Raw genomic sequence first — 22850 nt, 5'->3', positions numbered from 1 at the left:
GACCCTTGGGCTGAGGTGGGGTTGATGCAACCCGTAGGCGAGAACCTATGGGTCCCCACCATCAGCAGGTGGAGTGGGCTGAAGCTAGAGGCCACTGGAGCTTCACCTCTACCAGCCCTCATTCCCCTCAAGTTGAGTCTTTGGGTGCCGGAGTCGGCAGGTCTTAGGTGGGTCTCAAGGTTAGTGAGAGGTGAGTAGCTGTACAGCCCAGAGGCAGCAGTCGGTAGATGGCATAGTTCTATCCTGGACTGGATTCATTACCAGAGCTCAGGTGCCAACGGAACAATAGGGAACTGAAGGCACCCAAGGAAAGGAAGGCCTGAGCCTTGAAAGTCCACATCCAGAGGATAGGTGAGGAGAGGAGTCACTGACAGGCTGGATTCGGAGCCGGCTGTGAATGGTAGTTGTGGCAAGCAACGAAGAACTCTGGACGAAGGAGAGTCTGTAGCGTAGTCGTACAAAGGGGCCAATGCAATATAGTGCCCTCAGCAGAGCGCACTGTTTAACCCACTGTTGGATTTATTTTATTTATTTATTTAGTGCTTTTCTATACCGACATTCATGATACAGATCATATCATATCGGTTTACATGGAACAGGGGGAAAATAACATTAACATAACCAAGGAGAAAGCGAAAGTTACAATGATACAGGGGTATTCAAACTGGGAAGAAGAGGAGCCCGTGGCAGAGGAAACTCGGAACTATAACATAACTCGGATGCGGGTTAAATAGGCACTAATCCACCCCCTAAAGCAATAGGTGGATTAGCGCCTATTTAATGTACGTCCGATGCGGAGTAAATGAGATAGCGCTCATCAGCTATCAGAAGGCAGGCATGGTCAGGCAAGGCAGTGGTCAGGGTGTGGAAAAGGCAGGCGTGGTCGGCAATGCAGAGGTTCAGGGCTGGAGAGAAGCTGAAGAGTAGTCAGGCATAGTGGCGGTCTGGGGCTGAAGAGAAGCTGAAGAGTAGTTAGGTGTAGCGGAGGTCCGGGGCTGGAGAGTAGCTGAAGAGTAGTCAGGTGTAGTGGAGGTCCGGGGCTGGAGAGAAGTTTAAGAATGGTCAAGCGTAGCAAAGGTCAAGTCCAAGGAGTCAATCCAACACATAGATGAACAGGAACTAGGAAAAAAGGAACCAGGAACCACAGGAAGACAGGAACACACGATGAGATGATCCAAACAATAGCAACTAGTACTCGGAGTATGAGGAGATCTGTTGCAAAGGCCTGAGCTTTTATATGCTGAAGGGTCTGACGTCAGCATCCAGGTCTGCAGCCAGGTTCCCGCTGCGGGCCCTTTAAAAGAATCACTGATGTGTGCACGTGCCTAGGAAGGGGCACAATGCTGGTGGCGGCGTCTCTCCGCGAAGAGGCCCGACGAGCAGGGACATCACTGGGCAACATGGCAGGGCCGGAGGCACCAGAAGGAACCCGAGGTTGGAGCTGGTGGCCAGCAGCTGGAGTCCGTCTGAAGATGTGATTGGGCCACGCCGCGGGGCTGCCGCGGGCGCCACGTGTAACACCAGTGACCTAATACAAGGGCAATATCACCTTCCTTTTTCTACCGACCATTCCTCTCCCTATTCAGCCAAGCATCTTTTTGGGTTTCACAATTGCTTTATCCATCTTTTTGGCCACCTGAAAATCATCAGATACAATTACCCCCAGATCCTGATCGTCTTTTGTGCTCAGAAGAAATTCACCTCCAAAACTGTCTCTTTCCCTTGGGTTTTTGTATCCTGAATGCATTATTCTGCAGTTCTTAGCATTAAATATTAATTGCCAGACCTTAGACCATTCCTTGAGCTTTGCTAGATTCATCCTCATGTTTTCACTCCTTCCTGGCTATCCACCCTATTACAGATTTTGGTATCATCAGCAAAGAGACAAACCTTTCCTGACTACCCTTCTGTTATGTCACTCACAAAAATGTGAAAAGAACTAGTCTAAGCACTAATCCCTGAGGCATACTACTAGTAATAACATTTTCCTCAGAGAAAACTCCATTTACCACTACCCTTTGTCATCTCCCACTCAGCGAGTTTCTAATCCAGTCAGTCACTCTGGGATCCTTACTAATGGCACACAATTTATTTTTAAGTCTTCTGTGCAGAACCGAGGCAAAGGCCTCCATGCACACTACATCTAGTGCTAACCCTTGATTCAAGTCTCTGGTCACCCAATCAAAGAAAATGATCAGATTCATCTGACAAGATTTACCTCTGGTAAAACCATACTGCCTTGGATCTTGCAATCAAGATCCAAGCTGTTCAGCCAAGCCTTCCCCACTACAAACCCCATTGCCTGATCAAGAATTGTTCCATCACCCACTTATGTAAACACATTTTTCCATATTTCTCATGCATAGTATCTATTAATGAGGTTGGCTCCTTGCCCCCTCTTTTGTATATAGTATTTATTTATTTATGTTTTCGTTCACCCCCCCTCTTATTTCTTACTCCAGGTTAAGGCATCCTTGTTATAATGTAACTTTATGCTCCTGTATCTCTTGTTGATTGGTTAATTATATTTTCTGCTTAGTTCATTGTAAACCGAGTTGATTTGATTTGTATCAAGAAAGTCGGTATATAAAAGCCTTTAATAAATAAATAAAATAAATAAATCCATTGGATTCCAAAAATAGCACTATCCACTCTTTTAGCAGTGATTCCATTAGTTTCCTCATGTGGAATTTATAGTAGAAAATATTTTTGGGGGTTCTGAGGTCTCTATATTCTAGGTGACCGATATTGAGAAACAGTGGAACATTTACATTTTATATTTAATTCTGCAGAGCTATTTGTTTTCTGTTCTCTAAGTTGTTATCTTAGAAAAAGGTTTATTTTTAGCGAGGCTTTAACCATAACATAGGGCTAGCAATGCCTCTAATGAAAAAAGTATTTGTAACTGATGCCCAGCATGATATGATTGATGAATCCTAGAATGGATGAAAAAGGAGTGTTGCTTAATATTTGGACTTAGATACATGAGGCAATAAGTGATTGGACCAACTGTATGATAACCAAAAGAATGATGTATTGATTGGTTATATGTTCTGCTAATGAAGAATTAGAAGATTTTAGCACCGGGCTGATTTGTAAGAACATAAGAACATAAGAAAATGCCATACTGGGTCAGACCAAGGGTCCATCAAGCCCAGCATCCTGTTTCCAACAGTGGCCAATCCAGGCCATAAGAACCTGGCAAGTACCCAAAAACTAAGTCTATTCCATGTAACCATTGCTAATGGCAGTGGCTATTCTCTAAGTGAACTTAATAGCAGGTAATGGACTTCTCCTCCAAGAACTTATCCAATCCTTTTTTAAACACAGCTATACTAACTGCACGAACCACATTCTCTGGCAACAAATTCCAGAGTTTAATTGTGCGTTGAGTAAAAAAGAACTTTCTCCGATTAGTTTTAAATGTGCCCCATGCTAACTTCATGGAGTGTCCCCTAGTCTTTCTACTATCCGAAAGAGTAAATAACCGATTCACATCTACCCGTTCTAGACCTCTCATGATTTTAAACACCTCTATCATATCCCCCCTCAGTCGTCTCTTCTCCAAGCTGAAAAGTCCTAACCTCTTTAGTCTTTCCTCATAAGGGAGTTGTTCCATTCCCCTTATCATTTTGGTAGCCCTTCTCTGTACCTTCTCCATCGCAATTATATCTTTTTTGAGATGCGGCGACCAGAATTGTACACAGTATTCAAGGTGCGGTCTCACCATGGAGCGATACAGAGGCATTATGACATTTTCCGTTTTATTCATCATTCCTTTTCTAATAATTCCCAACATTCTGTTTGCTTTTTTGACTGCCGCAGCACACTGAACCGACGATTTCAATGTGTTATCCACTATGACACCTAGATCTCTTTCTTGGGTTGTAGCACCTAATATGGAACCCAACATCGTGTAATTATAGCATGGGTTATTTTTCCCTATATGCATCACCTTGCACTTATCCACATTAAATTTCATCTGCCATTTGGATGCCCAATTTTCCAGTCTCACAAGGTCTTCCTGCAATTTATCACAATCTGCTTGTGATTTAACTACTCTGAACAATTTTGTGTCATCTGCAAATTTGATTATCTCACTCGTCGTATTTCTTTCTAGATCATTTATAAATATATTGAACAGTAAGGGTCCCAATACAGATCCCTGAGGCACTCCACTGTCCACTCCCTTCCACTGAGAAAATTGCCCATTTAATCCTACTCTCTGTTTCCTGTCTTTTAGCCAGTTTGCAATCCACGAAAGGACATCGCCACCTATCCCATGACTTTTTACTTTTCCTAGAAGCCTCTCATGAGGAACTTTGTCAAACGCCTTCTGAAAATCCAAGTATACTATATCTACCGGTTCACCTTTATCCACATGTTTATTGACTCCTTCAAAAAAGTGAAGCAGATTTGTGAGGCAAGACTTGCCCTGGGTAAAGCCATGCTGACTTTGTTCCATTAAACCATCTCTTTCTATATGTTCTGTGATTTTGATGTTTAGAACACTTTCCACTATTTTTCCTGGCACTGAAGTCAGGCTAACCGGTCTGTAGTTTCCCGGATCGCCCCTGGAGCTCTTTTTAAATATTGGGGTTACATTTGCTATCCTCCACTCTTCAGGTACAATGGATGATTTTAATGATAAGTTACACATTTTTACTAATAGGTCTGAAATTTCATTTTTTAGTTCCTTCAGAACTCTAGGGTGTATACCATCCGGTCCAGGTGATTTACTACTCTTCAGTTTGTCAATCAGGCCTACCACATCTTCTAGGTTCACCGTGATTTGATTCAGTCCATCTGAATCATTACCCATGAAAACCTTCTCCATTACGGGTACCTCCCCAACATCCTCTTCAATAAACACCGAAGCAAAGAAATCATTTAATCTTTCCGCGATGGCCTTATCTTCTCTAAGTGCCCCTTTAACCCCTCGATCATCTAACGGTCCAACTGACTCCCTCACAGGCTTTCTGCTTCGGATATATTTAAAAAAGTTTTTACTGTACAGGTTGTACAGGTTCAGATCGGGTGAATAGAGCAACCATGCCATAGCCATGTAGAATTTTATCTCTAATAAAGACAATGAAAGATGAAGTGTTGGTTTTTTTTTTTTAGTAGAATAACTATTAATGGCTAGAAAATGGGAAATGGAAACTGACAGTTGATCATTGGAGATGTTTAAACTTACCAGGTCCTCCAGCAGCTGAGATTAGGCTGGGAGGTCTTTTTATTTGTTTGGATTGTAAATCCAAACTCACCACAAAGGTTAGACTAACCTCCTTACTTCCACTTTTATGCATAGAAACCACATCTGCCCTTTCCTAGTTCTCGGAAACTACTCTAGACTCTAAAGAAACATTGAAATGGTCAGCCAATGGAGCTGCCAGAACATCTCTAAACTCCCTTGGCACCCTAAGATGTATTCCATCAGTACCTATTGCCTTAGCTAAAGTTTAGTTAGCTCCTTACAAACATACTGTTTTGAAAATTGATTGAGGTTTACCTCATTTCCAATCTTATTTGTGTTTTTTTTTTATGTGGTCCTGCTCTGGACCCTTCCACAGTGAACATTGAATAGAAATATTTGTTAAACAATTTTGCTTTTTCCTCATCAGCCGCTACATATCCTCCCCTTTGCTTTTCAGTCTCACAGTACCACGTTTGGACTTCCTTCTATCACTAACATATCTAAAAATGTATTGTCCCCCTGTTTTACCATATTTGCTATTTTTTCTTTTATTTGATTGTTTTCATTCCTATTTTCCCAGCTTATCTTACTTTTTCCAGATATTGTCACTTGTCTTCCTATTTCTGCGATCTCTTGTAGCTAATTAATTCTAACCTTGTCTCCCTTGTCTTTTCAGCTACTTCTTCAGAAAACCATAATGGTCTCTTTCTCCTTTTTCCTTTATTTACAATCCTAACAAAAAGATTAGTTGCCCTTATATCTCATTTTAGTTTTTCCCATTTCCCTTCTACTTCCCCTAGACTTTCCTATCCAGCTAATGACTCCTTGATGCACTTCCCCATTTTGAGAAAGTTAGTTTTCCTGAAGTCTAGGACCCTCACCTTAGAACGAACCTTCATCTCTTGTGTCCTAATATTGACTACACCATCTAGTGATCACTGGTTCCAGGATGATCATTCACTACAACATCAGAATTACTGTCCCCATTGGTAAACATCAGGTCCAGTATCACCCCCTCCCATGTGGATTCCATTATGAGTTGACCAAACAGTTCTCCTTACAAAGAATCCAGGATCTCCCTGCTTCTAGAACATACTGCAGTTGGGATGACCCAATCAATATCTGGCAGATTAAATCTCCTAGCTGTAGCACCTCCCTTTTCACAGTAATCCTGTGAATATCCTTCATTAAATCTCTTTCCATCTATTCTGTCTGTGATAGAGGTCTGTACATTACACAAATATAAATTGATGTTCCATTCCTGCTTTCCAGATTAACCCACTGTGTCTCCTCCTTACCTCGTAAACCCAGCAAAGCTGTTGCTTTAATACTGCTCTATATGTAAAATGCCATGCCTCCTCCTTTCCTTCATATCTGGTCCTTACTGAATAGATTGTAGTTGGGTAGAACTATATCCCAGTTATGGTTTTCTGTGTTCAGGTCTCCATTACAACCTAAATCAGCTTCTTCCATGATTGCCTCTAGATCAGGGACGTTATTCCCCATATTATGAGCATTAGTGCACATAGCTATCCAAATGTTGCCTTTTTTCCCCATATTTAACATATCTATATGAGTTTTGTTCACCCATCCCCAATGATTCAAGTTTAAAGCCCTCCTCAGTAGGTTTGCAATTTTGTGTTGATAGATGCTGCACCCCTTCTTCAACAATTGGATCCCATCTCTGCTCAGCAACCTTTAAAAAGAGGCAAGAAGCCAAAATAAGTTTCAAAAAGCTATCATCATACTGTCTTATTTGAATATGCTGGCAAGAACATGCATGCCTCTTAGAGATGTGAATCATGTGATCGATCATCTTAACGATCGATTTCGGCTGGGAGGGGGAGGGAATCGGATCGTCGCAGTTTGGGTTTTTTAAATATCGTGTAAATCGTGTAAATCAAAAACCGGCACACTAAAACATCCCTAAAACCCACCCGACCCTTTAAAATAAATCCCCCACCCTCCCGAACCCCCCCAAAATGCCTTAAATTACCTGGGGTCCAGTGGGGGGGGGGAGGGGAAGGGGGAGGGCGGGAAAACCAGCACACTAAAACAACCCTAAAACCCACCCCGACCCTTTAAAATAAATCCCCCACCCTCCCGAACCCCCCCCCAAATGCCTTAAATTACCTGGGGTCCAGAGGAAGGGTCCCGCTGTGATCCTTTACTCTCGGACCTCCGGTGCGTTGTAGAAATGGCACCGGCGCTACCTTTGCCTTGTCATATGACAGGTCAAAGGTAGCGCCGGCGCCATTTTGTTTTTTTGTCCCCCGACATCAGGAGCGTAGGAGATCGCTCCCGGACCCCTGCTGGACCCCTGCTGGACTTTTGGCCAGCTTGGGGGGGCCTCCTGACCCCCACAAGACTTGCCAAAAGTCCAGCGGGGGTCCGGGAATGACTTCCTGCACGCGAATCATTTTTCCGTACGGAAAATGGCGCCGCGCATACGGCGTATGGCCGGCGCCATTTTCCATACGGAAAAACGATTCGCGGTAAGAGATCGTTCCCGGACCCCCGCTGGACCCCCAGGGACTTTTGGGCAGCTTGGGGGGGCCTCCTGACCCCCACAAGACTTTCCAAAAGTCCAGCGGGGGTCCGGAACGACCTCCTGCAGTCGAATCGTGTTGCCGTTCCGTACGGCGCCATTTTGCGCAAAATGGCGCCGGCCGTTTTAAAATATATCGGACGATATTTTAAATCGTCAAAAAACGATTCACATCCCTAATGCCTCTACTCCACAGCAAATAATGATGCAAATAGAAGCATTATAAGGAAAATTTAAAAAATGTGGTTTGTTTTAAAAATTAACAGTAAGATTTACAATGAACTTTATATCAATGTTATGCATTAGTTACAAAATGGACACATACTTCTTACATTTCACACATTGTCTTTGTTGACATAAGAAATGCACTGCACATCAAGAGGGAACAAGACCATAGACGCCACAGTGCTTCTCCTTTCAAATTCTTTGGCAACAATTTTTGGGCACAGCTCTTGAATAGCATAGAGTCATATCTATACATAAAATAATGAATATTTAAAACATTCTACATTTTGGAGGATAAGGAAAGCTTACAGAAATGGCAATATTATTTTGTTCATATATACAGTACATAAAGTATTGGTATTATTTATTATGACAGAGGTAGAACTTTACATAGCCAAAAACATATCAGAGATGTGGAGAAACTAGCATGCCAGAGGCATAAATGGTGCTATTAAGAGAACCCCCAGAGGCAAGGTCACCTTAAGAAATAGTATTCTTAAAGTTTTACTTCCAAGGGGACAAAGAAAAGGAAGTTGCTGGGGTTGTATTCACAGGAGGAACAGAAAATGGAAGACTGATGGGACACATTAGCCTAAAGCTAACTGTTGCAACATTCGGTCTACAACGGCTTCGCCCCGCCTACCTCACTCTTCTTGCGGCTCCTCCCGCTCACCTCGGACTACTGGCTGCCACGGCGTCTGTCTGTCAACCTCTCCAGGGTCCCCGGAACGACTTTGGTGCTGCTTCCCGCCATGCTCCTCCAAGGTACCAAAGGGCGTGTGCGCGCACGCCGCCCTCATCATTATTTCCTCGTTGGCGCGAACCTCAGGGACGTCCCCCTGAAATGACATCACGCTGCCCGTATATTTAAGCCTACAAGTTTTGCTAGCTAATCGAGTTAGCAACCCCAGAACTCTACGGATGGGATTCGCTCTCCGTACCGAAGCCACTCTGCCACTCCAGCGTTATCTGGAACTCTTATTGCTAACAGGGTACCCGCTCTTCGGGGGCCTCTTCTGCTTCTTTCAGGTGCTATCAGGAAACCGGTACTCGCTCCTTGAGGGCCCATGTTCCCTGAGTCGCTGCCTGCATCTACAACCCTTTCTACTTGGAAGACTTCACTAACAGTTTCCATCTGTGAGTACAACTACCATTTATTCCACAGTACTGCTTCCCTGGAACCAGGTACTCACTCCTCGAGGGCCTGCCCTCTGTTCCAGTGCCAGACCTCTCGTCTAGTGGAATCACTGGGTGAGTACAATACTACTGAGTCTCTCTACTCTAAGGGATCAGGTACTTGCTCCTCGAGGGCATGCTTTTCCTGTCTCGGAGCTTCTCTTATTCTACCTGGGACTCTGTATCTTTCTCACTGTGTACTCATAACTCAGTCTCTTTCCACTACAGCACAGCCAAGCAGAGGATTCGCTGTTCCAGCGTCCTGTGGGATACTCGCCCAGCCGGGCTCAACATCTACTACTCACTACTGCCACCTCCGGTGGTTTCCAAAATTGTTTAAATAAAGATTCAAATCTGTGTTTGTGTGTCCAGAGTCTTTCACAGGACTGCCCCCCATGGGCGTGGTCATCTGCCATAGTGTCCAAGGATCCATCCAAACATCAATAACCATAGCAGATTGCTAACTCCATGGATCCGGCTCAGCTCAATGATTTGCAGGCCATTCCAGGCCAGGCCCTGCACATTGCTGAACAAAAAGATGCATTGGAGAAACTCACTACTACGTTTCATCAGCTGCACGCACAGAAGAATCAAGGCTCTACTTCCAGTAATGAAAGTCAGTTACCTGAAGTAACTGTAAAGACTACTGTGCCTCTTGCTGCTCCAGTTCGTTTCTCTGGGGAGATTCAAAGAACTAGAGGCTTCTTAAACCAGTGCTGCATGCATTTTGCATTACAACCTTCTCACTTCCCAACAGCCTACGCCAAGACTACTTACATTCTATCTTATCTTGATGGAAGGGCCTTGTCTTGGGCTTCCGCGCTGTGGGAACGCAAAGATCCTATACTTCAGGATATTGACGGATTTATGGACTTGTTCAAATCCATTTTTGATTATCCTGCCCGAAACACTGTTGCTGGTTCTGCTTTGGTGGACCTGAAGCAAGGCAACCAACCACTGGCTGATTTTGCTATAGAGTTCAAGAATCTTCCTACTGAATTATTTTGGGAACCTAGATGCCTGAAAACCCTCTTCTTCAGAGGTTTGGATTCCCGCTTGAAGGACGAGCTGGCCGCTCGTGAGACACCTGACTCACTGGATGAGCTAGTGGCCTTAGCTACTAGAATTGATCACCAGCTTCGTGATAAGGTACAAGAACTCAAGCCTGGTATAGGATCTGTTCAGAAAGAAGTTCGTGCTAAGCCTGCACTCAGGATGGTTCCTGTAATGCCTGTTGCCAGTGGTGAAGAACCAATGCAACTTGGTCGCAGTCACCTGACATCCAAAGAGAGAAGACTTCGGAAGATGAATGGTTTGTGCATGTTTTGTGGACAAACTGGTCATGCAGTCCAAACATGCCCATCTGTCTGGGAAACGGACGGGCATAAGTCCTGTGGGAGGACTTTTTTTAGGCCTTACTACACCCTCTCCTCCGCTCGCTCTCCCTGTCTCTCTGATCTGCGGACCGTTGGAATTCCAAACCCTTGTCCTGGTGGACTCAGGGGCAGGAGGTAATTTTATTTAAGATGTGAGGGCAAAGGCGATCGGCGCCATTTTGAGACTCAAAATCGCCGTCCCGCCAATACTCAAAATGGCGCCGATCGCCTTTGCCCTCACTATGACGGCGATCGGCCAAGCTGGCCAAAAGTCCCTGTGGATCCAACGGGGGTCCCGGAGCGACCTGCCGTCCGACGCCAGGCCAGGACTCAAAATGGCGCAGATAGCCTTTGCCCATACTATGACACAGGGACTACCAGTGCCATTGGTCAGCCCCTGTCACATGGTAGGAGCACAAGATGGCGCCGATGGCCATGTGACAGGGGCTGACCAATGGCACCGGTAGCCCCTGTGACAAAGGCTATCGGCGCCATGATGAAACTAGCACTGAGGGTCTGAGTGAGTTCCCGGACCCCACCGCTGGACCACCAGGGAGTTTTGGTGAGTCTTGGGGGGGTCAGGAGGGTGGGGAGATTTAAATTTTTATTTAGCCTGACTTCAGTGCCTGGAAAAATAGTGGAAAGTGTTCTAAACATCAAAATCACAGAACATATAGAAAGACATGGTTTAATGGAACAAAGTCAGCATGGCTTTACCCATGGCAAGTCTTGCCTCACAAATCTGCTTCACTTTTTTGAAGGAGTTAATAAACATGTGGACAAAGGTGAACCGGTAGATGTAGTATACTTGGATTTTCAGAAGGCATTTGATAAAGTTCCTCATGAGAGGCTTCTAGGAAAAGTAAAAAGTTATGGGATAGGTGGCGATGTCCTTTCGTGGATTGCAAACTGGCTAAAAGACAGGAAACAGAGAGTAGGATTACATGGACAATTTTCTCAGTGGAAGGGAGTGGGCAGTGTAGTGCCTCAGGGATCTGTTTTGGGACCCTTACTTTTCAATATATTTATAAATGATCTGGAAAAAAATACAACGAGTGAGATAATCAAATTTGCAGATGATACAAAATTGTTCAGAGTAGTTAAATCACAAGCAGATAGTGATAAATTGCAGGAAGACCTTGTGAGACTGGAAAACTGGGCATCAAAATGGCAGATGAAATTTAATGTGGATAAGTGCAAGGAGATGCGTATAGGGAAAAATTACCCCAAGCTATAGTTACACAATGTTAGGTTCCATATTAGGTGCTACAACCCAAGAAAGAGATCTAGGTGTCATAGTGAATAACACATTGAAATTGTTGGTTCAGTGTGCTGCGGCAGTCAAAAAAGCAAACAGAGAGGAGACCGGGAAGTTATGCCTACCCTGAGACTGTTTCTCGTGTGGAGTCCGGTGGCCTGGTTGAGGCCAGAACGTTCCTGTGGTCCGGCGAGGTAAACCGAGGACACGCCCCCGAATGACATCATAGGAGGGCGACGTCGGAGGAGTTTAAAAGCTGCTCCTCCTTGCACTTCCCCAGAAGACCGGGAAGTTGTGCCTACCCTGAGACTGTTTATCGTGTGGAGTCCGGTGGCCTGGTTGAGGCCAGAGCGTTCTTGTGGTCCGGCGAGGTAAACCGAGGACACGCCCCCGAATGACATCATAGGAGGGCGAAGTTGGAGGAGTTTAAAAGCTGCTCCTCCTTGCACTTCCCCAGGAGACTGGGAATTTGTGCCTACCCTGAGACTGTTTCTCGTGCGGAGTCCAGTGGCCTGGTTGAGGCCAGAGCGTTCCTGTGGTCCGGCGAGGTAAACCGAGGACACGCCCCCGAATGACATCATAGGAGGGCGACGTCGGAGGAGTTAAAATCTAACTCCGAATGGCGGGCAGCCGCCGCTGGTGCGTCGCCGAAGCCGCGCGCGCCAAAGGGGCGCGCGGCTTTGGTGCGGCTTCTGTGCAGATTTGGTGTGGATTTGTCATCAAGTGTCTACGCGAAGAACTTTCTCTTATTTAAGTACAACTTTCCCTCTCCAACTGCGGGATACCAACTTTTCAATCTAAATAAGCTAAGTACCTTCTTGTTTATTCATTACTTGTATATTGAGTTGTTTCCTAAGAATGCCACACTCGGCTCAGAAACGTAGAGCTCGAGAGAGGTGGATTGAAAGTACCTTAGCTAGTCAAGTGTTGGGCCCCATGGATGCCCACATTAGGAGAGGGATTATAGTGCCAGGTGATAAGTCGCTAGAGGGGACCCAGGAAGGCATGGTTTCCCCTCTTGACTTGGAGATCTCTTTGTTCCCGGATAAAAGAGTTCCTCCTGAGAATCCTGCGACAATTAGATCAGAATCAATTGGAGACGCCACCCCTCCATTGGAGTGAAATGGAGGAGTAGAAGACGACTCAGGAAAATCGATGAATTCAGCCGCAGGAAATACCAAATTGTTTGGCAGCTCGGAAGGGGAAGTTGCTGAGGGACAAGAACTATTTCGGGATACAGACTCAAATTCTGATAAGATATTTGCTGATATGGTTGATCCTTTACCTTTAATAAGGCTATCGATATATTTCCTTAGAGGCCATATGGGAAACCCTAGTGGTTTTGGATAAGAATGTTACCTTACAATTGAAACCGGTTATAAAAAAAATAGAAAATTTAGATTTGAAGTTGAAAAATGTTATTGTGGAGAATAGTAAGAGAGATCAGGTCATAGCAAATGTTTCTAAGGAATCTAAAAGATTAAGTGACCAGAATGTTATGATAATTAAGGAGAATCAGTATTTATCTAGAAAGCTAGAGAATTTAGAAAACCAAGCACGAAGTAAAAACTTGAGGTTGGTTAATTTTCCCAAGCTACCGAATATTTCTGCTAAAGAAATGTGGAACAAGTTTGTTCTTGAATACTTAAAAGTTCCCCAACAGGCTATGCCACCACTTTCTCAGATTTATTATATTCCCTCCTGGAAAAATGTATCTGAAAAAGGGCAAGATTTTGAAACAACTATGCCCTTAAATGTGACTGAAATGTTGGAATCCACAAATATGGAGGAGGTACAGCCCTCCACGTTAATAGTATCCTTTTTATTGAATTCAGATAAAGAGTGGATCAAAAAATTATTTTTTAGAAACATCAAGGAAAATTTCTATCAATTAAATGTAAGAGTATTTCCTGATGTGACGAGAGAGACACAAAAGAGGAGGAAGGAATTTCTCATAGTAAGACCTAAACTTTTGCAAATGGGGGCACAATATAAGTTAAAATTTCCATGCAAATGTTGTATAATTTATAAATCAGTTACGTACTGTTTTTTTCAACCATCTCATTTGATTAAGTTTATTTCAGGAAAAGATGTAGAGAGTCTCCCAGCAGAAGTAGTCCCTCAATGATGCAACAAATAAGCTCTATACTATAGTAAATAATCCCCAATTAGATTGTTATATTACTTTTAATTTTCCTTTTTTGAAAATGCCTTTATTATTTTCAATGTGGTATCCCTCTATGTTGAGGACTAGGAAAACTCATGTGGTTTGAGGGCATGATTCATTGGGTAATGTTCCTTAATGGTCATAGTCACAAGCATGTAATTTCTTGTATCAAGTTGTTCTTGATTGTATTTGTTTAAAACTTGAATAAATAAAAAATTAAAAAAAAAAAGCAAACAGAATGTTGGGAATTATTAGAAAGGGAATGGTGAATAAAATGGAAAATGTCATAATGCCTCTGTATCGTTCCATGGTGAGACCACACCTTGAATACTGTGTACAATTCTGGTCACCACATCTCAAAAAAGATATAATTGAGATGGAGAAGGTACAGAGAAGGGTACCAAAATGATAAGGGGAATGGAACAGCTCCCCTATGAGGAAAGACTAAAGAGGTTAGGACTTTTCAGCTTGTAGAAGAGACGGCTGAGGGGGGACATGATAGAGATGTTTAAAATCATGAGAGGTCTAGAATGGGTAGATGTGAATCGGTTATTTACTCTTTCGGATAATAGAAAGACTAGGGGGCACTCCATGAAGTTAGCATGTGGCACATTTAAAACTAATCGGAGAAAGTTCTTTTTTACTCAACGCACAATTAAACTCTGGAATTGGTTGCCAGAGGATGTGGTTAGTGCAGTTAGTATAGCTGTGTTCAAAAAAGGATTGGATAAGTTCTTGGAGGAGAAGTCCATTTCCTGCTATTAATTAAGTTGACTTAGAAAATAGCCACTGCTATTACTAGCAATGGTAACATGGAATAGACTTAGTTTTTGGGTACTTGCCAGGTTCTTTTGGCCTGGATTGGCCACTATTGGAAACAGGATGCTGGGCTTGATGGACCCTTTGTCTGACCCATGAAAATCCAAGTATACTACATCTACTGGTTCACCTTTATCCACATGTTTATTAACTCCTTCAAAAAAGTGAATCAGATTTGTGAGTCAAGAATTGCCTTGGGTAAAGCCATGCTGACTTTGTTCCATTAAACCATGTCTTTCTATATGTTCTGTGATTTTGAAGTTTAGAACACTTTCCATTAGGGGTGTGCATTCGTTTTGAACTTAAATGGAAAACACAACTTTTTTTTTTTTTTTTAACTTAAAAAAATGATGAGGCATAAACGATCGGATTTCCAACTTATTCAACATAGCTATGTTGAATACGTTGGAAATCGCGATTGTTGATCTAAATAAAAATGTAAACCCCTCACCCTCCTTAATCCCCCCCCCAAGACTTACCAAAACTCCCCAAGCTGGCCAAAAGTTCCGTGAGGGTCCGGGAGCGGACGCGTGGGGAATCACGTGACGTCCGCGTCACTCCGACGTGACGCCGACGGCACGTGCTCCTTGCAAAGGAGTTCAGGAATGGCGTCCTGACCCCGCTGGACCACCAGGGAGTTTTGGTAAGTCTTGGGGGGGGGGGGGATTAAGGCGGGTGAGGGGTTTAAATTTTTATTTGCACATATGGACATAGACTCAACTTATGGAATTCTCCATATGTCCATATTGACCGCAAATGGGACCCCTTTTCGACTTATGGACTTATGAACTTAAACTTTTGGTCTGCACATCCCTACTTTCCATTATTTTTCCTGGCACTGAAGTCAAGCTACCCGGTCTGTAGTTTCCCGGATCGCCCCTGGAGCCCTTTTTAATAATGGGGTCACATTAGCTATCCTCCAGTCTTCAGGTACAATGGATGATTTTAATGATAGGTTACAAATTTTTACTAATAGGTCTGAAATTTCATTTTTTAGTTCCTTCAGAACTCTGGGGTGTATACTATCCAGTCCAGATGACTTACTACTTTTCAGTTTGTCAATCAGGTCTACCACATCTTCTAGGTTCACCGTGATTTGATTCAGTCCATCTTAATCATTGCCCATGAAAACCTTCTCCAATACGGGTACCTCCCCAACATCCTCTTCCGCTAACTACTATTGTAGCAATTTTCAAAAGCCATTTACCTGCATAAAGTGCACTCATACAAGTAAGTCCTATGGACAATGCAGTGGCATATATTGTAGCAATTTTCCTCCAAACCCCTCCTGCCAATGAGAACAACACAATGGCATGTGACAAACTAGCACTGCTCTTTCTGGACAAAATCACCAAACTAATAACCACCTCCCCTCAAGCAACCAAGGATACACTGACCCCACAGCCCATCACTGTCCTCACATGGACCACCTTTGAAAGCACAGCCTCCTCCAAGATAAAAAAAACATCATATAGAAAATAAACCCAGCCACACACTCTCTTGATCCTATCCCGAGCAAAACCTTGAAACTAATCCCAGACATCATAGCCAAACATATAGCTGACATCATCAACATATCACTAGAACAAGGAAACTTCCCTGAAGCCCTCAATTGTGCCATCATCAAACCTATTCTCAAAAAACCACACCTTGATGCTGATGACCCTACCAATTTCAGACCTATATCAAACCTCTCGTTTATCTCAAAAATTCTTGAAAAGACTGTAAACCAGCGGTTCTCAACCTGTGGGTCGCGACCCCGGCGGGGGTCGAATGACCAAAACACAGGGGTCGCCTAAAGCAGGGTCCCCAACCACCGGTCTGCGGACCAGTACCGGGCCGTTGGGGTTTTTTGCCGGTCCGCGGCGCCACGGCTGCTGCGGGGAGGCGGGATGAAGCTGGAGACCTGCCTCCTCCAACCCCAAACGGAAAGAGACATGGCCCAAAAAGCTAGCGCGTCGCGGTGAAGTATGTTGCTGGAGCCACGCAGGCAGGAAGGAGGTGTATCAGCCACTGCAGGTGCTCCTCCTACTTCCTTCCTGCCCGCCCTGCCCCGGAAGACAAATGTTGCCGGAGCCGCACGGGCAGGAAGGAGGAGGCGCGTCAGCCGCGTGGGTAGAAGAGGCGCTTCAGCCGCGTGCAGAAGAGGAGCAGCGGGGCCGGGAAGACTAGGGCCGCTGCAGAGCCCATCCTGTGGCAACCCGTAAAGAAGAGGCCCAGAGGTGAGAGAGAGGTGTGTGCGAGTATGAGATGAGTTGAGAGATTGTGTGTGAGAGTGAGTTGAGAGACTGTGTGTGTTTGCAGAGACAGCATGTGAGAGCCTCTGTGTGTGTGAAAGAGACAGCATGTAAGAGTGAGAGCCTGTGCTTGAGCAAGGCAGCATGTGGGGGTGTGAGAGAGCCTGTGTGTGAGACTCAGACAGCCTGTGCCAGTGAGAGACTGTGTGTATGAATGATTGCATGAGAGAGAGAGCATGTGACAGTGAGAGCCTGTGTGTGTATGTGTGTGTGTGAGAGAGAAATGCATGTGAGAATGAGAACCTGACTGTGTGTTTGAGGGAAGAAGACAGGTGGAGAGAAAAGAAATAGAAAAAAAGGCAATATAAAAGGAAATGGCAAAAAAATAAGAAAGAGAAGCAGATGTAAAAAAAAAAAAAATTACTTTTTACTGATTGGCACATGTAATCTTTGGGAATGTGCAAGAGTAGCACTTTCTCTATGCGGATCTCACAATGTACGAGATCAACATGGAGGAAGTGGAAACCCACGGGGCCTGCACAGAGGAGGCAGCAGAATGGGCTTCAGTGCCAATAGCAGCAATCAGCGCCTCCCCAATAGCCACGTGGCAGCAGTGGCAGTAATTAGATTAATTGTTTGTCTCAGCTGGAGGTGACAAAGTATGAAGTGGGATGTGAAATCAGCTTGATCTGGTGGAGAATTAGGATTGCTGTTACACATGAACTGTATTTGGCAAACATTAAAGGGAGCCAGGATAATCAATTGAAGCCTGCAGCTGAGGACTGATTCATTATGACTCATGTAGAAATTAGTGCATTTTCCAGATTAGTCTGCAATACACAATTCTCAACATTCAGCATTATTTCTGCTGCATTGAGTTTTATCTGAGAGGCTCTGAGGTTGTGAGGGAGCCAGTAAGAGTGAGAGCATGAGTGTGTATGAGAAAATCCAGGGGAGTAAGAGTGTGTGTGAGTGGGGGGGGGGGGGGGGGAGAGTGTCTTAAACCTGAGAGTGTATCAGTGATCAGTGTCTGTGAGAGTGAGAGGTTATGGTGGGTATAAGAGCATGAATGTGTATGTATGTGACAGTGTATGTGTGAGAGAGAAAGGACATGTGAGAGAGAGAGGATAACCTCCTAATCCTCGACAATATCAGGGTGACTGGAAATCAAGAGCTCCCATGTATGGACAGCAGGGGCTTTTTAAAATCCTTATTAGTTTTAATTATTGTGTGTTATTTGATATATGTGCTGTTTTGAAATATTTTATTGGTGTTTGGGAAATTATAAAAATGTATATGATTTTAATTAATAGAAATTCTATTTATCAGTAATTTTAAAATATTCTTTTCTTAGTATGGTTTTACTATTATAACTGATGCTTTATGTTTCTTAATTTTATTGTTTTATGAGGAATGGTGGTTCTGTTTATAAATGTCATAATAAATAAGTATGCACTAAAATCCAACCCCATCCATAACCCCGCCCCCATATGACCAAAGCCCCACCCTCGCCCCACCCCCACCCCGCCTTGCCGGGCCATGGAAAAATTTATTATTTTTTGGTTTGGGGTCACCGCAACATGAGGAACTGTATTGCGGGGTCACGGCATTAGAAAGGTTGAGAACCACTGCTGTAAACCATCAACTCTCCGAACACTTGGAAACCCAAAAAATACTATATCCATTAGGGATGTGAATCGTGTCCTCGATCGTCTTAACGATCGATTTCGGCTGGGAGGGGGAGGGAATCGTATTGTTGCCGTTTGGGGGGATAAAATATCGTGAAAAATCGTTAAAAATCGTTAAAAATCGAAAAATCGAAAAACCGGCACATTAAAACCCCCTAAAACCCACCCCCGACCCTTTAAATTAAATCCCCCACCCTCCCGAACCCCCCCCCAAATAACTTAAATAACCTGCGGGTCCAGCGGCGGTCCGGAACGGGCTCCTGCTCCTGAATCTTGTCGTCTTCAGCCGGCGCCATTTTCCAAAATGGCGCCGAAAAATGGCGGCGGCCATAGACGAAAAAGATTGGACGGCAGGAGGTCCTTCCGGACCCCCGCTGGACTTTTGGCAAGTCTCGTGGGGGTCAGGAGGCCCCCCACAAGCTGGCCAAAGTTCCTGGAGGTCCAACGGGGGTCAGGGAGCGATTTCCCGCCGCGAATCGTTTTCGTACGGAAACGATTTGCGGCGGGAAATCGCTCCCTGACCCCCGCTGGACCTCCAGGAACTTTTGGCCAGCTTGTGGGGGGCCTCCTGACCCCCACGAGACTTGCCAAAAGTCCAGCGGGGGTCCGGAAGGACCTCCTGCCGTCCAATCTTTTTCGTCTATGGCCGCCGCCATTTTTCGGCGCCATTTTGGAAAATGGCGCCGGCTGAAGACGATAAGATTCAGGAGCAGGAGCCCGTTCCGGACCGCTGCCGTTCCGGACCGCCGCTGGACCCGCAGGTTATTTAAGTTATTGGGGGGGGTTCGGGAGGGTGGGGGATTTAATTTAAAGGGTCGGGGGTGGGTTTTAGGGGGTTTTAGTGTGCCGGCTCACGATTCTAACGATTTATAACGATAAATCGTTAGAATCTGTATTGTATTGTGTTCCATAACGGTTTAAGACGATATTAAAATTATCGGACGATAATTTTAATCGTCCTAAAACGATTCACATCCCTAATATCCATCCCAACATGGATTCAGAAAAATACTCAGCATGGAAACACTCCTACTTACCCATGCCGACTCAGCACTCAGAGGTCTAAACACCGGACAATTATACCTTCTCATACTACTGGACATATCTGCCGCATTCGACACCGTCAACCACAACACCCTCCTAACCAGACTAATTGAAATCATATTAGATGGTACTACAATCAAATGGTTCAGATCCTACCTCTTGAACAGAAGCTACAAAGTAACCTTAAACAACAAGGAATCAAAACAATACCACCTTTCACACGGAGTCCCTCAAGGTTCTTCTCTCTCCTCCACCCTTTTCAACATCTACATGCTCCCACTTTGCAAACTCCTCACTGACCTGGGCCTCCAATAATTCATTTACGCCGATGATGTCCAGATCCTTATCCCCATGAAAGGAATCATACAGAACACCCTGCTACAATGGAACTCCATACTAACCCAAATACAAAAACTCCTATCCCAAATAGCACTCATCCTCAAACACACAAGTACTGAAATCTTACACATCACTAACAAACCACCAGCATGGAACATTCAAGACTACACATCCTCGCAAAGTACAAACTATCTCGTCACAAGTGCAAGAAACCTAGGCGTCACCCTAGACTCCGAACTCAACCTGAAAACCTATATCAACACTATAATAAAAGAAGGCTATTTCAAATTACAAATCCTCAAAAAAATCAAACCCCTACTACTCAGCCAAGATTATCGATCCCTACTCCAAGCCCACATCTTCTCCAAACTCAACTACTGATACTCCAGCCTCCTTGGGCTCCCAACCTCCACCCTCAAACCCATCTAACTACTCTAAAATGCTGCAGCCAGATTCCTAACAAACAGCTCCACACATCACCTCATACTAAAAGACCTCTACTAGCTCCCCATAACCCACAGAATCCAATACAAAACCCTTACCCTAATACACAAATCCCTTAACAACAAAAAAACAGACTGGCTAAAGGACACCCTTCTCCCATACACCTCCCAAAGAAACCTGCAATCCAACAACTCTGGACTACTTTCCATTCCCTCCAACAAACAGGCCAAACGCACCTCAACACGAGAATGAGCAATCTCAATAGCAGGACCCACACTATGGAACAAACTACCTGCAAATCTCAGAATGGAATCCTCATCACAGATATTTAAGAAATCACTAAAAACATGGCTATTCCAAAAAGTCTACCCTGACAACAGTTAACTCCACGTAATCTCCAACGACCACTACCAAACAGATCCCCAACCCACACATATCCTACAATGAAGACACGTAATAGTCAAATTAATCAGTAGCTATTATACTGCCACAAAAATAAGCTGTTTTGTTTCTAAAATGTTACAGTTCTATTCTCTACAATACTATAATTCGCTGTAGTTTCTAAAATGTTATTATTCTATTCTCTACAATACTATAATTCTCTGTAGTTTCATCATCTCAATGTAAAGATAGTGTGACCTGTAATCACATCATCTCAATGGTAATTATGTAAACTGATGTGATACCCTTGGGTGAATATCGGTATATAAAAACAAATAAATAAATAAATGAATATATGAATGAAAGATAATGTCATGTAACATTAGAATGCCAAGAATGGATGGCCGTCGCCATCTTGTGCTCCTACCATGTGACGGGGCTGACCAATAGCACCAGTAGCCTCTGTGACATAGTGAGGGCAAAGGCTATCGGTGCCATTTTGATTACTGGCAGCTGACGGCCATCCATTGCTCCTACCATGTGACAGGGGCTGACCAATGGCACCGGTAGCCCCTGTGACATAGTAGGTCAAAGGCTATCGGCGCCATTTTGATGCTAAGCAGGCCGGACAGCCCAATGGCACAGAAGGAGAAATCGACCCCGCTGGACCACCAGGGATGTTAGTAAGTCTTGGGGAGGGATCGGGATGGTGGGGGGGGGGGTGTTGTATTTAATGTATTATGGTAGATTTTAATGCTTGGAGTGGGTTTTTTTGAGCTTTGTTTTCCCGCGTCGTTTTTTGGGCCCGTTTCGTTTTTCCCCGTTTCGTTTTTGTTCGTTTTTCAAAAAAACTAACCAAGGAAAAACGAACTTTACCCCGAAGCGTCTGACTCAAAAAATGACCTGGTAGAAAAAAACGAAGCTCATCTCTAATAGTTATAGATATATATAGAGAGAGGGAGAGAGCCCCCGGTTTCCTGCAGCAGATTTTTCAGAATTCTGTGGCAAGAGTTAATAAATTCTTTGGCAGATTTTTTAAAACTATGCAGTAGTTGTCAGGTGAATTTGCATACATTTGCATAAATATTCATGCCTCTATTTATGCAAAAAGTCAATTTCTTAATGAAGAACATTCATATTGTTTGTTTTTAAACAATATTTAAACTACATACAAATAAAAGATTTACCAAGTACAAAAATCAACAGTTTATAAATTTAGGGCATAAAGGAAGTAATTTTCAAAGAGTTACATTTGTAAAAACTTTAGCATATATATATATATATATATATATATATATATATATATATATATATATATATATATATACATATATATATGTGTGTGTGTGTGTGTGTGTGTGTGAGTAACCCCTAGTTGCACAGTCACAAATTTAGAAACATAAAAAATATGCACATATATTAGGTTTCGTGTGCATATATGTCATGAAATGGAGCCTAGATATTTGGATAAGGCTTACCAAGGTCCTCTATTTCTGTGCACATTTAGCAACCTCTCTTATCTTTTGCTTTTACAGTACAGTATGACTGTAACACAACCACTAGTAATGAGTGTGAGTAATAGGAATATATTATGAAAATATATAATGAGAGTATTTCAGTAAAGTAATAATACAAGTGTATACAAGAACACTTCCCTGAACATTTGGTCTTCAGCAAGTCAGCAGTGTTATTCATGGGTTAGAGAGAAGGAACTGGTGGTCAGTGCTCTGCCAGCTCTCAGAATATCTATTTTATAGCACCCAGACCACTAAGAAACTGGCAATGAGCCCAGTTTCTAAACATAGAAACATAGAAATGACGGCAGAAGAAGACCAAACGGCCATCCAGTCTGCCCAGCAAGCTATGCACTTTTTTCTTCTTTTTTTTTTTATTTCTCTCATACTTCTGTTACTCTTGGCTCTTAGTAACCTTTTGGTTCTATTTCCCTTCC

This window comes from Rhinatrema bivittatum, chromosome 1 (genome assembly GCF_901001135.1).
Source record: "Rhinatrema bivittatum chromosome 1, aRhiBiv1.1, whole genome shotgun sequence".
In the NCBI taxonomy this organism is placed as follows: Eukaryota; Metazoa; Chordata; class Amphibia; order Gymnophiona; family Rhinatrematidae; genus Rhinatrema; species Rhinatrema bivittatum.
The sequence above is the reverse complement of the archived record's forward strand: the minus strand, read 5'-3'. Positions refer to the sequence as shown.